This window comes from Lissotriton helveticus, chromosome 6, assembly GCF_964261635.1.
Source record: "Lissotriton helveticus chromosome 6, aLisHel1.1, whole genome shotgun sequence".
NCBI lineage: Eukaryota > Metazoa > Chordata > Amphibia > Caudata > Salamandridae > Lissotriton > Lissotriton helveticus.
Genome location: NC_136067.1, coordinates 1376180856 through 1376198417, shown reverse-complemented (window position 1 = coordinate 1376198417; position 17562 = coordinate 1376180856). Strand labels below are relative to the sequence as shown.

Below are 17562 nucleotides of genomic sequence, written 5' to 3'. Positions count from 1 at the left end.
TCTGGGAACAGGGGTAGCTTTGAACACATCCACCGGAGGAGTCCCAAATTCTATTCTGTAGCCCAGCCGTACCACCTGTAGAACCCACAGATCCCGAACGAACTCCTCCCAGACAGGTAAAAAAGAGGTGAGGCGACCCCCAACCGGCACCTCCAAGGAATCCATCACATAGTCACGACTTGGAGGGACCTGCAGAAGAGGAAGCACCATGTTGACCCCGGGACTTGTGGAAGGAAGGGACACCCCGGCCACGTCCCCTACCACGAAAGGGCTGAGCAGCCATCTTAGATTGAAACGCCTGCCCAAAAGCCCGCTTATAACCCGCAAACTTCCCTTTCTGAGAAGAGCGGACCGGAGCCAACAATTTTTTGTCCTCAGCTGTCTTTTTAATCAAAGCTTCCAACGGCTCCCCAAACAGCTTAGAGCCCGTGAAGGGAATCTTCATCACGGCCGCCTTCTGAGCAGCTTCCGCCTTCCAAGACTTAAGCCACAACTGCCTCCTAGCAGCAACCGAGGCCCCAGCAGCCGCCGCCGCAGCACTAAGGGAGTCGAAGGACAAGTCAGCCATGAAACGCAACTGCTGTTCCAACATGGACAAAGACTCAGAGGGATCCTCTTCCTGCATGAGCTGCGCAGAAATACCCTGACAGTCCTTAAGAAGCGACTGAACAAGATAGCTGGTGTAAGCATCAGACCGAACAGCCAGATTGGAGGCTGCAAAGGACCGCTTCAAGGCCCCCTCGACACGCTTGTCCCCAGGATCAGAAGGCACCGCATCTTCAGACACCACCAGGCTCTGAGACGCCATACCAGCCAGCAGAGAATCCACTTTCACCACAGCCGGAAACTCCTCCGCGAAGCCCTGCAAGGGATACCTCTTAGCCAGAAACCGGGGAAAGGCATGCCTGTCAACATCCTTCCACTCCCCCTCCAGCACCTTCCTCACAGACGTATGAATGGGGAGGCTTTCCGGATCTTTCTTCAGGTAATTGGCGAAGAAGTCTTCAGACTCTCCACCCTCCACAGGATCAGGGAATCCCAGATTGTCTCGAACATGCTGCATAACACAGCGAAGGTCAGCCCCTTGGACAAAACGACCCTTCACTTCCTCATCAGAGTCAACGTCCGGATCCACCTCAGCCGAGGCATCCAATTTCTGTCTCTTAGGCCCCTTGGGAACATGAGCCACAAAGGCCGCCGCCACAGCAGCCTCAATCATTTTTTGAATATTCGCCATGGAAGGAGCAGTGGAAGAACCAGCGACCACCTCCCCATCCTCACAGCCGAGTTCACGCACGTCTGCACCTCCACCCTCCATGTTGTAAACAGGAGAACAGAAATCCAGACCCCAAGATATACCCAGACCAATCAAAGCAAAAATCCCCAAGGGCCAACCAGGGAAAGCCACCTAGACCTGGAGCCAATCCCTACACAGGACCGAAGGCCGGCCTTCAAACCGCCCTATCAGAGAAGACCACCAAACTACAAAAGGAAAAGACTGAACAGGGCCCAACTGTAAGGATACAAAGAAACCCAGAAGACCCCGTCCCAGGAACCAGTGAACCCAGAGGTAAGAACTCCCCAACTCCCCAGCAGAACTCCACAGCAGAGCAGCAAGAGGCCAAGACACGAAATCAAGCCCCATGCAAATCCCTCCAGTAAAAAACGGCAATAAAGCAAAATTGGACCGCCAGCAGAGGGAGCTCCAACAACAGAAACGCGGGGGAAGAGAACACTAACCCAGGAAACAATCAACAAAGTCGGACTGAACCTAAATATCGGCCCCCCACGGGCCAAACAAAGGCAGTCCCCCCCCCCCCTCCCCGCAACCCCAGACACCACCAAGGATTGCAGGAAGCATAAAGAAAAAGGGGTTAAAACACGGGCTCGAAGAAACGAGCCCCGAGAGTTACAGACAGAGAAGCCAATCCGGCACGCCCTCGGCGTGCTGAAAAAGCCAGCCACACACCCCCCCTCCCTCCCCGGGTGTACCGGCTAGAGCAGGGAACGAACCCGGAAGAGGGGAGGCTGCAGCAGGGAGTCACCACCCCACAGCAGGCAGTCAGGACCCCCAACCCCACGGTCAGGGCCGGTCCTAGGCCTTCTGAGGCCCCGGGCGAAAGGGAAGATGCGAGGCCCCCCTTGTTGCATATTGCGTCACAAGAAGTGACATCACAGAAAGCGACATCGCAGTACTATTGATCTTATTTGGCATCACTGAAGCTAACTAATGTGGATATCAGTAACATGGACAAAAAGTAGAGGGGATTGAAAACACGTGAGCAAATATCAATTTATTATAAAAAGTAGATAAAATTAAATATTGCAATGAAACAAGGTTGAGAGAATGAACACAATGCTTGTTGCAAAATGCAGTGAGGTCACAAACTCCAAACCAGATCGCTTGTAACCACAAAAATGTTTGAACATCTGGCCCATGGCTCTTCTAGCTGACAAGTTAAAACTTTTTGATTCTGCTGGTTTTAGTTTGAAAGTGAAAATTACATAGATTGGTCCAAAGATCGCCGACCTTGCACCAGGAAGCTTAGCACCTACAACAGTGATTACTCAGGATCAGGCACGTTGCCCATTGGGCTCAAAGGGCTTCAGCATCTTTTTAATTGAGATTTTTCAAACAAAGAGTACAGGCACAGTATAGAAGAAAGAGGAGCAATCGCATAGTGGGGTATGAGGACTGTGAGACGGAACAGCATGCTTTGCTATCAAGTTGTAGAGTCAAGGTACCATCATGACGTAACATAACTTAGTAACATTTAATCTTAGTATCCTAGGTCATAGGTGCTTGAGATGAGTAAGGAGCTATAAGAGGACTGGCGAGTGTTGAAGCGCAGAGAATTCTAGAGGAGGCCACCTCACCTACCGGTAGTGAACAGCAATGTAGAGCAGACTTTTTGTGCAGTGGCGAGCGTTACTATTACGTAATCTTTAAGGGTGTGTAATATACCGACCTTGGAAGGTTAAAAGTGTTAGCTTGCCTAGGCACGATTTACGTGTAGGAACCGCAGGTCAGGAGTGAGCATCTGATTTACTGACACATCTTGCCAGTAACGCATAAAGAGCATCTTCTGGTCCATGCCGTACTTCAGGACTAGAGGATAAAATGCATTTTGAAGCAATATGGTTGAGAAGTTGATAGCATGGCCATCGAAATGATCACTGCAAGAAGTCACTCAGCACCACCACAGCACCACTCAGCACCACCACAGCATCACTCAGCGCCACCTCAGCATCACTCAGCACCACCACAGCACCACTCAGCACCACCACAGCATCACTCAGCACCACCACGGCACCACTCAGCACCACCACAGCACCACTCAGCACCACCACAGCACCACCACAGCACCACTCAGCACCACCACAGCACCACTCAGCACCACCACAGCATCACTCAGCACCACCACAGCATCACTCAGCACTACCACTCAGCACCACCACACCACCACAGCATCACTCAGCATCACCACAGCATCACTCAGCACCACTCAGCACCACCACAGCATCACTCAGCACCACCACAGCCTCACTCAGCACCACCACAGCATCACTCAGCACCACCACAGCATCACTCAGCACCACCACAGCACCACTCAGCACCACCACTCAGCACCACCACAGCATCCCTCAGCACCACCACAGCATCACTCAGCACCACCACAGCATCACCACTCAGCACCACCACAGCACCACCTCAGCACCACCACACCACCACTCAGCACCACCACACCACCACTCAGCACCACCACACCACCACTCAGCACCACCACAGCATCCCTCAGCACCACCACAGCATCACTCAGCACCACCACAGCATCACCACTCAGCACCACCACAGCACCACCACAGCATCACTCAGTGCCACCCCAGCATCCCTCAGCACCACCACAGCATCACTCAGCGCCACCCCAGCATCACTCAGCGCCATCACATTATCACTCAGCACCACCACAGCACCACTCAGCACCACCACAGCACCACTCAGCACCACCACAGCATCACTCACGGCCTCCACAGCATCACTCACGGCCACCACAGCATCACTCAGGGGCACCACAACATCACTATGCGCTACCATAGCATCACTGAAAGCCACAGCATCACTCGTCGCCGCCACAGCATCACTCGTCGCCACCACATCACTCCGCGCCATCACAGCATCAATATGTGCAACCATTCAACAACAACTGGTTCAAATACATTCTCTCAATGTTTCAAGCTTTATTACAAATGTCACAAAACGATGTTAATATTTCACTTCTGTTCTTGGATTTTCTTCACAATAAAATACACTGAACATAATCTTCACAAAAGTTATTTACAAAAGTTTAAGCTGTTGCCATTATAAATTACAATCACTTTTATTTAAGTATTAATTAATTAAAAAATTAAAAGCCATTGTTATTTGTAATATCAATACATCTAAGTCACGTAAATACAAAACATGTTGCTTTACAAATGCTAAAGGTGTCACATTTGCGAAAGTTATAACTATTGGCATTGTAAATGACAAAGCTATTAATTTAGCTATTTTCAAAACCAAGACATAAATAATAAAATTGTCATTTACAAGACCAATAGCTCAAACTTTCCTAATGCGAGACCTATTGCATTGCAAATGCTTGTTTAAAAGGTCCACTATACTTAAACGGCAAGGTGCTGTTCTACTAGTAATTTATGAACGTGGTTTCCACTGCAACTGATTTTGCTTCACTTACTTTTTCACGTCTCTGCTTCCTGCCCAATAGCCACCGATGGCTACAATGCCCACATTACAAAGATGATAATTTTGTAGTCCAGGACAGGCTCATTGGAGGCATACATTGCCACCTTCACTAACTTGCCAAATGTATCACCAATATATAAATGAGTCCTGCTTAAAACCTACACTCTTTCTGCGCTTTCTGAAACAGACACCGAAGGCTACAAGGCCCAGGGAAGGGGGCCCCCACACCATGACCTTCCAGCTCGACACAGTGCTATGAGGCCCTGGGAGGGGGCCCCCCTCCCCTGGGCCTTCAAACCGTAACAAGGCACTTCCCAAGACACTGCAGAGAGCTCATCAGAGAGCAAAAAAAAAAAAAACGTCAGCTGAAGGGGTGTGCTTCAATTGTAGCTGTACCTAGCTTAGATGGCAACAGTAAATATATTTTCGATGTGTATGTAATATTGCCCCCCTGTCAGATCAGTACAAGTCAAATATTGCTTATGCATACATTTTAAGATACAAGACACTGCCCTACCAAGATTCGAAGTATAACAAAAGCCAGTTGATCTGGCTGCTCCCTCCTCCCCTCACCCACCTTCTCTTACCTGTGTCCGGCTGGTGCTCGAAAGAAACAAAGGGGCCTCTGTTGCTTGGATACAAAATGCCCAAACAGAGCCGAGAATGGCCGGTACTTAACCAAGGCGCCCGAGGCGCTGCCGGGGGCCCTGAAGTGAGCTGTGAAAGTGTGACCTTTCACAGGGGCGCGAGGCCCCCTGTGTTTTGCTGAGCGCGAGGCCCTGGGCGGCTGCCCACACTGCCCATGCCTAGCGCCGGCCCTGCCCACGGTCCCGCTACAGCAGGGACTCAAAGCAAATGCCTACAAGGTAAAAGAAAAACAGGCACAATAGGGGTTAAAAACGGGCGCTTAGCATCCCGTCTCACACTTACCAGATAGGAGGCCAATTCCAGTGCCCCCCTCGACGAAGACTGCTCGGAAGTGATTCCGCAGAAAAAACAAACAGGTTGTTGATTGGCAGGTCACAGGGTTATATGCCTCAGGGTATGGGTGTGGCCTGGAGGGAAGGGATGGGTTTCAAGTTGCTTGGGAGTTTCTGGTGGGAGGAGCTATGCTCATGTAGTTAGGACTGGGACGGGGAGGGCTGACGAGGAGGTAATGGAGTCCTGGTATGGCGGCGCTGGCGGCCGGACTCTGCGGCGGATGGCGGCAAGATTGTGGCAGGATTAATGGTCGGTAAGACGTCCCATCAAGCAGACAGGGTAGTAGTTAGTAGTTAGCCTACAGGGCAGCGGGACCTCCCACAGCTGACGCCACGAGCGCCAAATCATTGGCAGCGGGGACAGGAAAGGTTGCGCCGCTATATCACCATCACCATGTCTGTCTTTCTTTCCAAAGCTGAACCATAAGCCCCTACCAAACAGACAGACAGTTTAAGTAGCTTTGAACAGGTCCCTTCTTTCATGAAGTCCAGTAATGTATTTAAATCATTCGCCTTTTAAAAGCTGTCAGCGAAATTAAGCCCTTCACATGCCTTAGGATGCCTTAGGGCGGCCTCCGAGCCCTCCAGAGCTAAATCAGCCTCTCGCAATGTACCACCGCGACTCGCGGCCAGACGTCTTCCGAGCGTTTCGGACCACTTGAAGCACTCACCGCCTCTGTCAAAGCAATGCCCAGCGGGTGCTGCCAGAAGCTCGCAACAATGTCCTCGCTTGGTTTTCCAAATCTTCCAGGGAAAAGCGGAAGACCTGGGGCGGATTAGCACGAGACTGGGCACATTGGAAGCCAAAAGCCAAAGGTGCAGGACAGCTCAGCACGACCGCTGCCCTCCGCGGGATCCAAACGAGCCATCATAGCCTCTGATTCTGCCCTCCATCAGGCCTCAAAAAACAGACTTTTCAAAACTGACGCCACATCGCAACAGTAGAGCCCCCGATGGATGCAGGTAACATTGCTTGTCAACCTGTGTACTATGCAATGAAATTATGTGTCGATATATTGCTGTATGCTGTCCGGCTTAATGCTGTGTGTCATTCAATAAAAAAAAAATAAAAAAAAAATCTCTCAACGGGGAGCAGAACTAGTGCTTGAACAGCCTCCCTCATCCTTCAAGTCCTGCAGTATTTCCTCCCAAGCACTAGCCGTTTCCATGGAGTCCTGTCCTCTTTTATCCTCTTTAAGGATGTTAACACCTTCGCATTTAGCCTATCAAAGAAGTTCAATTTTCCATTGGACTATTTGAGGGTTCTTTGCCACCTTCCAGTTCATTGCAAGATGCCTTTTTGCTATAATCAGAGCCAGGTGTTAAACAAAACAATCATGTATTTAAAACCTTCTCCACCATCAAAAATGGGGGCTACATCCTACGGCTATAATTCGTAAAGCTTCCCTAGGGCAATCAGGACATGGATTGGGAGTTAGGGGGGATGGTAAGTAACTAATGACTTAATTGCACCACAACACTCAGGACACTTTTATTCACCCTCTCAATTTCAGAATCCGCACCCAATCACCAATAGTGCTCTCTGACCCACTTTCCTTTTATTTTTTACTATCCTTAAATGACCTTCATGATTAATATTTAGAATGCATTTCCTTAGTTTAATAAGGGGAAATGATTCTGTTTCCTCTCAATAAAAAACTTTATTGGTAAGCTCAGCACTTACATCTCAGCAACTTTGCAAATCAGTATCAAGGTAACATTTTTCAGGCCAACCGTCTTCGGTGTAATGCCTCATGTTCCACCAATATCATATGTTTACCATAACTGTCGATCCTTTCTTCTTTGAAGATTGCACTCTGTTCTACTCAACTTACACTGGCTAGTGCATACTCTTCTTAAACACACTTACTACATTATTTTACATGAATAGGAGCTCTGCTGAGCAAACAACAGCCAAACTATATAAAGTGCCGCAAAATGCAACAGATTTTTTCCCAAAATAGCTGCTCTGCATGATTTTGGTTGGTTTACAGAGAAGGCGGAAAAGGCCAGAGAGACTCTTCAGCCTGAGTGTCACACTTTTTAAACAAACAGAGGAAGAGATATGCATCAAGTATAGGCTAAGTAGTTCAATAATCCTTGATCTAATTGTTGATGTAAAGCCCAGCTTGAGAGACACTCCTTATGCAGTAAGTCCATCTCCGCCAATGTACAGGTGTTATGCAGCTTGCATCTATTAGCATCTGGTAGCTATCAAGATGGGAGTACAGCGGCTGGTAGTGTGTCCCACAGTTCAGTGTAGCGGTTTCCCCATTTATTCCTTAATGCTTTGCTAATGAGGCTCCAATTTTATCGCATAGCCAACTTTCCCAATGTTATAGGGTGTGTAGATGGTACACATGTGTCAATCTGCCCACCTCCGGCACTGAGTATCTACTCCTCACCAGAAAAAATACTCATTCCATGAATATTCAAGTGGTGTGTGATACCGAACATGTAATTACATAGATAGTAGCAAGTTTCCTAGGGAGCACCAATGATTCATTCATATTCAGACACAGTGGCATTCATGCAAGGCTACCAAGTGGAGAATCTGATGACGCACGTATGTTGGGTAATAAGCCTATGTTACATTTCATTGCGATTTTAAAGCACAAACATTTTAACTTTGATGCGTAAAACTATACACTACTGTTTTAGGTGATAGTGCATATGCCATTCGCCCATGGATAATGACACCATATATGAATCCATCCACATGCAGCGAGCATCGCTACAATATGACACATAGGAAGACCTGAGGTGTGATTAAGTGAACATCTGGAATACTGAAAAGTAGATTCAGATGCCTGTACAAGAATGGTGGTGCCCTACTGTACTCTCCAGAATTCTGTTGCAAGTTTGTAGCCACATGTGCAATTCTTCACAATGTAGCAACTTGCAGAGGCCTACCAGTTACTGTATCTAACCCTAAACTGATGATGAGTCAGCCACATATTCCACATGATGCATTGGGAGCAGTAGAGGGCCCACGGTGCTATGCTACCATAGCTGATGATTATTTTTCTGGGTAAGTGAACTATGGGCCCAATACTATTAAAGCAAACTCAAAGGCATATGTGCAGGAAAACAGGAACCAACTTTTATTCGTATGGTTTGCTAGGTATGTAAGCATACTAAATTACATTAAATTATGTCGCTGTGAGTTCTGAAATATGGCTTGCCATATGCGTGCAGACACACAACAAATACAAAAATATGAGGATATCAGGCTATGATTTGCGTTGTGAACAGAAATGCTGTTACCCACATTTACATCTCCAGCACAGCTATGCTTGGTTTCACGCACACTCATGGTGTCACTGACAGAAATACTACTGACAGCGGTCCTCACTCTCAGGACATACTACCTGGCTGACACCTGCTATCGGAGTGGTTTGTAATGTCTCTACAGTATTCGTTATCTGTATGAGTCAACGAGCCACTTACCTCTGTAGTGCCCCATTTCTACTTGCAGGTTGATAGTGCGCCCTGACAAGACATATTGCAATTGCAAGTCTGTTAATTGGTCTTGTCAATCCATCAGTAGGCAGACCATAGAAGTTCCCTACATCTATGTTGTACATGGGTGGTATTTCGATCTATGCATAGGGTCTTCAAAACTTCAGCGAGAATGCAGGGGCGGTGGGTGACATTTGAAAGTGGTGGGGCGCAAAGTGATTTGCATACAGCACCGTAGCGAGCGCAGCGAGCAAGCCCGAACCCCAAAAGGGGGGTTTTGGGGATAACCCCACCCAAGAAAATTTTGAAAAAAAAGGAGAAAAATCGTGCATTTTCAAGTAAATTTGAGAAAGCAGGAAGGTTAATAAAGCAATTGTGGAAGTGCAGTTTTTACATTAATAGATGGCATAACATAGGTAGCTGCTTATTCAGTATAACCACAGAGCTTCATACATTCCGTCCTATTATGCACAGGTGCTGAATTCAGACTATAAGACTTTCATGTAAATCTGAGCTCTAGATGACTGTTAATAGCTCGCTGTTGTGTGTTAGGATTATAACTTACAAACTGCAAGTAACAAAAGGATTTCTCTGACAATCATTTGTAAACCCCAGACAGACTGATCATGATGTGTGTGTGTTCATTGTAAGCTCCTAACATAAACTGAATGAAAATACAGACTGTCTGCGGAGGATGTGAGGAATCCCCGGCTGAATAGAGAGAAAAAGAAAGGAAAAGGTGGAAAACAATGACAAAGAAAGAAAGCAGGGATGAAAAAGAACCTTAAATAGTAAGATAAAGGTGCAGAGAGTGCCTGGCAGTGGATGAAAGAGGCATGAGGTGAGATCAAGAGGAAGCTGCCTTGGTATTTGGCATCAGCCGAAATTCAATAATACCAGTAGTGAACTTCTCAGCAAAACGTTGGGCCCCGGCACTTATTATTTTACAAATTAAGCACTGCCTGGCACACTTTGTAAACCTTGCTGACCACGGCTCACTCTGTGGACGCCTCTGACACCTTACACACATACACGGCAAACCCAACATATCCAGTAAAGCCCCATACCTCTGACGAACTGCAAACCAACTAACCCCCTCACATACACAGCAAACACCAACCCACACAGCATTCTGCAAACCCCACTGACCCAAAACACAATGCAACATCCACCTTCCATGAGAAATTGCAAATCCACTAGCCCCCTGACACTCACCAAACCCCAAGGACCCCAGCACAAACTGCATACAGTATGACATTTATGCCCCTTCGTTTGTAGCACCTAATATACTTTCGGCCAACCTGTGCTGTGCGTGTAACAGAAGAACAAATATTGTGTTTTCATTTGGAGACGCAGATATGTCTTTTTTCAGCACTGTAGTGAGAGCACGGTAGTCTTTTTGTGCTTAATTTATTTATTTGAAAATGTACTTTGTCAAAACCTTATGCATCACACACAAACTATACCGCACAGAGGCCAGACTTTCTTCACAACAACAAGCGTCCCGAGTACCGACGTTCCCATGGAGAGACCACCCTCAAACCCACCATATTCAAAACAAGAACAGGGGGGGGGGGGGAGATTGCGCAGTGCTCAGATGTCCTTGCTTCCTGACACCTCTCCTTCCGGAAAACGATAAACGCGTCGCGTGGCGAAGAGCCATAAAAAACATGACTGACTGACACAATGCAAAACAAATCACTTTCATAACATATACACAGTAAAAATAATATTTGTAAGCCATCTGCTCAATGTATGAATGTCGTAATGACCAGCCGAGTTGCATAAATATTTGTCTACATTATGGCGCAAAAACTCTCAGAACATGCTGCCTTCCTGATGATAAATCCGACAATATAAAAAAGAACTGCAAAAGTTAAAACTGTTTTGCATACAAATCGTGCTGCCAACATCGTTAATACTTGTTTTCATCTACCACATTGCCTCGTATTTGAACAGAACAAAACCTGTCCAGTTTGAACATTGATGGCACACAGAGCGAAATTTAAATTGTGCTCCCAAATGCTCGCAGGAACAGATACAGACAAGGGGTAAAACAGTGGGCTTGTAACAAAGCCACGGGGCTCTGATTGCACAGGCTGTGCTTAATTTTGACATAGGTTCCTGTAATTGCTACTCCTCCCAGCGGGACTGCAAAACCCATAATCCCCTTTGGCAGCCTTGCGTGTTTTAATTTGGTTGACGAGTATTTTATGTGGGAGTTTAAAATGAAGGTGCTCCTTAAACTGATAGTCTGTGCCATAAACCAGGTAATTGTTCACAAAAGAGGACTGAAATCCAAAGTCAAGGGTACAATTACGCAAATGTTGCAAATGTCAAATGTTATTAATAACGAGCAGCATGAAGTATAAAATAGTCATAGGCACACACGGGGCTCGTGCTGCTTAACACCTGCAGTGCAGGGGTGCTGGTTTGTTGGTGCAGGTGTTAAGCAGACTCAGGCCAGCAGTATCTCTTCGAAGCTATCTTCCCCCGCACCTGCTGGGAGAGCGGACACTTCCAAAAAATAGCAACGCGGTCCGTTGCATTACGAGTCTCCATTGCCAAACTAGAAGTCTCGTAATGCAGGGTAGGCCAGGCCTTAAACCTGCAGCCCCATCTCACCCTGAGTCAGTCCAGCCTACAGCAGCCGACAGGGGGAGGGAAGGCCTCTCTCAGCAGGCCCAACAGTTATGGCGCTTCTCGTGCTGCTGTGTAAGTTTTGGCAATGATTATGCGCGCCTTAGCACACCAGAGACAGAAGAACACTTCATCATGACATTAATTTAACAATATGTCCTCCGCTCCACAAGAATCGATTCAATTGATATATAATAACTCAAATATTACTCACTAAAAAAAGAAGTCAGATTCGAAGAGAAGTCGTCGAGACCAGCCCTGGTCGAGACGAGAGTACTCTCTGTACAGTGTGTACAGTCAGTGTACTACGGTAGTGCACTGTGGCAGTGACGATGAGAGTCGGAGCAAAGCTGAGCTCAAGATAGAATGCGACCACTCTCCACACAGCAGAACACCACGAGGCGAGTCGCAGGGGCGGAACCAACCACGTCATCACCAACAGTGCCGCAAATGGCCAATCACTGCCAGACTACAAGAAGTCAGGCACAGTGATTGGCCATTGTGCAGTAACTGTGAGCCACCCACGCGCGGCATCCAATGATGGATTGCCCTGGCGGGTTGCGCGGTGACCGGCCAATCCTGGCGCTGCATGCAGCGCCAGGATTGGCTTCAGTTAGTGTGCCCCCCAAGCCATTGGCTTGGGGGGCACACTAACTGCTCGCCCTGTCGCCTTTGATAACTCCGGGGCTCCTGTTAACCAGCACCCTCCCCGTGTCATTATTGCCAGCATGGGGGGAACATACATGCGCATGCTCGGGCAAGTTTCCGCCCTGAGCAGTAGTTGCGCAGCCAGTATGCAGTGTCTCAGTGGACTATTGTGGACCCTGTCAGTCAGTACTGTCTGTCACACTTAGACCAGCCCCCAGCCCAGCCCCGCCGCCCGGCTCAGCCAGCCCCCTGCACTCCTGTTTCCGTCGGGTGCTGCCGGGATTCCCGGCATAAATCCTGACATTTAAATTTAATTTATACACAGTCACAAATTTAATTAAACGTGCAGCGGCGGGTCCAGGGGGCTGGTGGCGACTTTTTTCAATATTTGTGAATTTTTTTGTCAACCCATTTTTTTCCCTCTATAGCAGGTGCTGAACTTTAGGCATTGATGCTTCCGAGACACCAAATTCTGGGAAATTTTCACTGCTTGCAAGGGATGGAGTATTGGCCACATGGCGAGTACGACGTCTATGTCTTCCCCATGGTTCTCTTGGCCAGACTGCAGGTTCCTGGCTCACATTATGTGTGCTTCCTGCACCCACTACTTTTGCTGGCTATGGGTGTACTTCACTGTGGGACTTATTGGTTGCAATTGTGTGGTTGTATCATGACTCATCATCCAGTGGCTCATCAGGCTGAATTTGGGAATCCTCAATCCCCCTAGCCTTCAGAAACATCACTCTCATGAGCATGGATATATGTTTGAAAATGGAATCATTATTATTTTCTGTGCTATGGCTAAGTAGTATGTGTTTCATTTTGTTGTGTTGATAAAAAAAGTTTGGGAAAATCACATCAGCATGAATGTACTACAACTCCCAGGATGCACTGTGAATGTGCAATGGGTATTTAGTTTCACTGCAATTTATATGTGGGCCGTATTTTATACGCATTTGTTGTTTGATATACACCGATTTACACATTTCTATGCTATATTTAATGTGCTTAGGCAAAGGCTATTATGTATTTGGTATAGTTATTAGAGTCTTGTAGTTAACTTACCTATGATGTGCAAATTGTGCCGAAGAAGTCCACTGACTCTGGTTTAAAAGTTGCTTCTCAAGTTTCTCTTGTGCAGTGGGACAGTGGGTTGACCTCCTCCAGTTGCTGCAGGCTCAGTAGGACGGCTTGCTACCGTTTCCTTTTTCCTGGATCTGAGGTCATACCATCTGTTAGGGATTTCTTGAATCATGGATCTATGTGTGACTCCCCCTGCATTAATTTTCTGCTGCATTGCCTTTCATATTTTTGGGGGAGAATAGGGCTTTCAGAGGGGCAGCCGACCAGCGGGCTCAGTTGGGCTGGTTGGGCTTTGTGGGCTTCTTTTGGGCTGGGTGGGCTGGTTTTGGGCTATTTTTGGGCTTGGGGTATACTTAACTGGACATTTTGGGAAACTACCCACCATTTTGGTGGTAGTGACCCAGCAGCCGGTTGTAGGTGACCTGTGGGCTTCTATATTTTGGCCTTTATATTTTGGCGGCTGTAATTGGCTTCCTATTTTGGTCTTTATACTTTGGCGGCTAAATTTGGCTTCCTCCTTTGGCTTCGTGATCCTGACCGCTAATTTAGCTGTGGGCTGTATACGGGTGTGGTAGCTGTTGTGCCTGGAGCTTTTGGGTAGCGGTGCGGCTGGTGATAGCGGCAGGCACGGGGTACCTGTGTTGCGTGTGGCTCCTTGCGCAGAATGGCGGGTATGGAGGATCCGAGAGTCGTGGAGGCCCTCCGCCTCCTTGAAGAAGTGGGCCGCACGGATATCCTGCGGCCCGGTTTGAAGGTAAGGCCGCCGCGGCGAGCAGTGAGCGACGCCGCGGCGCTCCTGTGCTGGCGGCAGAGTTGCCACGTGTGAGGCGGCAGGGGGCATGGCCAGAGGGAGGAGGATGGTGTGCAGCGCGGCCGCAGGATGGGAGAGGTAGCGCCAAAGGTGAGGCGGCGGGGGGAAGGCGGGGCGTGACCTCGCGGCCTCAGCGACAGTGTGTGGAGGGGGCGGGGGGGGCACCACGAGTGGAGAGGGCATCGGGAGCCTCATTACAAGAGGGGCGTGGTTGTGCACGGCAGCGGGGGCGGGGCTCCGAGGGTCGCAAGCAGAAACAGCGGGAGCGGGTGGGGGGATGCCCCCACGCATTAGAGCGATGGGGGGCATCCCCTCTATTGCTTGACAGTTCAGAAGGAGAGGTGGAGAAGGAGGTGGGGGTTGGGTATTCGGGGGGGTGAATAGGCCGCGGTCCCCTGAGTTGGGTGGCAGTGAGCGCGGTTCTTGGCTCGGGGGGCGCCGGGAGGAGGATTTGGCGGAGAGGGGCCAGGGGCGGGTCTGGGCTGGCGGAGCGCCGGACACGGGCCTGTATACACTGTGGGGTCTAGGCTCGTGGGGGCGGGTGAGGGTTGGGGTGGCCAGTGGGGGGAAGGGGGGCTAAAAGGGGGGTGAATGGGGAGGAAGGCGGGTGTGGGGCTCTGGGGGAAAGGGGGGAGGGGTGTCGGTGCGGCAGGAGTTGGAGTTGTTGGTGTGGAGCGATGGGGAGCAGGAGGGGGGTGGTTGGGGGGCGGGGGGTGGGGCTGGCGGGGTGCCAGAGGAGCGCGGGACATGGCGGGTTAACCCGGCGCGGCGGGTGGGGCATTCGGCGGGGTGGGGAGGGGTGCCAGAGGGGCGGGGTGGACGGGAGGCTCTGGCGGGATGTGAGGACTTTTTAACCCCGGGATGCTGGACTCCACCTATTTATCTCGACAGGAGCGGGTGGTGAGGTGCTCGGGAGAGCAGCATGCGGCTCCAACCTGCTGAGAGGATGCTTTATGCAGGCGGTCCCGCTCCCACGAGGGACCGGACGACAGCGTCCTGCGGGAGGTGGGGCAGTAGGTCTCCACCAGCCCCACCCCAAAGGGTCAAGACGGCCGCCGGGGGACGGGGGTGGAGGTCCGTCAGTGCTGATCGGGACCCCGAGGTGGAGCAGGAAGAGAGGAGAAGAGAGAGTGTGGACTTGGGTGAACTGTTGCATCATTGCAGGGAAAGAGCTGGACTCAGCCGGCTGGAGCCCATGGAGGGCGGCAAGACATGGATCTGGAAGGGCCTCAATTGGATTATGACGAGGACAGCACGGAGGAGGGGGAGATTCGGGAGGGGTCGGGGGCGGGACGGGACAGGGGGGAACAGAGTAATGTTGTCCTAGTGTTTTACAGGCCCACAGAAGGTGCAGATCAGAGAAAGTGGTGGCCTCCCTGCTCAACTGGTTAGGCGGCGGGATCCGGTGCGGACGCCGACCTTGACGCCAGGTAAGGAAGGTTGCGGAGCAGGGAGCGGGTCGGGTGGGGCCCCCGGGTGTCTGTGGGGACAGACGCAAAAGGGGGGAAGAAGGAGTGCGTCTTAATAAAGGCACGTACGTGAGGGACACAGGGTGGGCCCGGACGCGGCGGGCGGCGGTGGGGCCGGGGATGCCAAGCCGGTTGGGGGAGGAAAAGGGGGTACCGGCGGGAAGAAGAGCCATGACATACCGGTGCGCAAGCTGCCGTATATGTGCATCACGAAACCCTTGGGGGCACACCTGTCCCTGACCACCAAAGAGAAGATTTGGAAAAGGGATTATGTGGATATTTTGAAGCTCTTACATCGTGAGCTGATGGCGAAGGAGGGGTCGAAAGAGGAGGAACAGGAACTGGCTAAGTGGACGAAGGTTCCTCTAACCATAGAAAACTGGTCGGCGGGGTTTTTGATCTTCACCAGCGTGTACTGTGAGAAGTACCCAGAGCGGGCGGTCGCGCTTTTCAAACATATGGAGGTGATCCGAAGGGCGCAGGACATGTATGGGGGTTACGCGAGGTCGCACTATGATGAGGAGTTCTAGGCGCCATTGGCGGCGGACCAGGAGGCGAAGTGGGGGAGATTGATTTGGACTTGTATCACCAGACTATGGGGGGGGGGGGCGAAGTTTGGTAAGATGATCTATACGGCCAGCGCCCCTTTCTGGCCCACCCCACCCATGGGGGGGGTGGGGCAAGGAGAGGGTGTCGCAAACACCGCAGTCGGACGTGTTGGGATTACAACAAGGGGCGTGTGGCAGACAGTATTGCCGATTCCGGCATGCATGCTCCAAGTGCGGGAAGCGTCACCCGGTGGTACACTGCTGGGGGGTGGGGGTCGGTACGCAGGGTCAGCAGCCCGCGACCGCAAGCGCACAGACCAGGGGGCAGGGGAGGAAAAGGGGAGCGGGGGCACTGGGAAAAGGCTCATACGCCGGTTGAGCTGGAGTGGCTGGAGACCCTCCTAGCGTCTTATCCACGGACCGAAGATGCGGGTGTGTTGCGCCGGGGGTTCCGGGAGGGTTTCTGTTTGGGATACGAAGGTCAGAGGATTGCCAGGTGGGCCGAGAACTTGAAATCGGTCAACGCACACAAAGCGGTAGTGCGAGACAAGTTGTTCAAGGAGGTGCAGAAGGGGCGGATGGTGGGCCCATTTCAGGAGGCGCCCATCCAGGATTTGATTATTTCTCCTATCGGCGTGGTGCCGAAGAAGGAGCCGGGGCAATTTCGTTTGATTCAGCATCTGTCGTGGCCAGAAGGGATGTCGGTGAACAATTACATATCGACCAAGCTGTCCTCGGTGTCATACTCGTCCGTGGATTTGGCACTGCGGCTAATGGCGTCGGTAGGGGGGGAGCCCTCATGGTGAAATGTGACATTAAGTCAGCATTCAGGCAGCTGGCGGTGCATCCGGAAGATCACCAGTTGTTGGGGATCCAGTTTGATGGGGACATATTCGTGGATAAGACGTTGCCCATGGGGTGTTCGATTTTGTGCGCCTTATTTGAGCGCTTCAGTACCTTCTTGCAGTGGGCTTTTTCCTGGCACACTGGTAATGAGACGGTGATTCACTACCTAGATGACTTCTTGGTGGGACGGCCTGGTTCGGCGGACTGCCAGCAACAGCTGGACAGTTTTACAGAACTCATGGGCTACCTGGGTGTGTCCCTGGTGCCAGAGAAGACGCAGAGTCCCAGTACAGTGCTGTCATTTCTGGGAATGGAGCTCAACTCCTTGGCC

General features: G+C 50.3%; 1 protein-coding gene across 2 annotated transcripts in view; it reads right to left on the bottom strand.

Moving 5' to 3' along the window:
• TRAF3IP2 (TRAF3 interacting protein 2) overlaps nt 1-17562 on the bottom strand; it is a 351822-nt gene that overhangs the window by 110928 nt on the left and 223332 nt on the right. Inside the window, exon 1 of one of the 2 annotated variants that reach the window (XM_078649138.1) lies at nt 5675-5729. The exons of the other annotated variant lie outside the window; for it this stretch is intronic. The gene's annotated coding sequence lies outside the window, so the exon portion shown is untranslated. Of the gene's footprint in view, nt 1-5674; nt 5730-17562 lie in introns of those variants that run through there. 2 annotated transcript variants of the gene reach the window in all.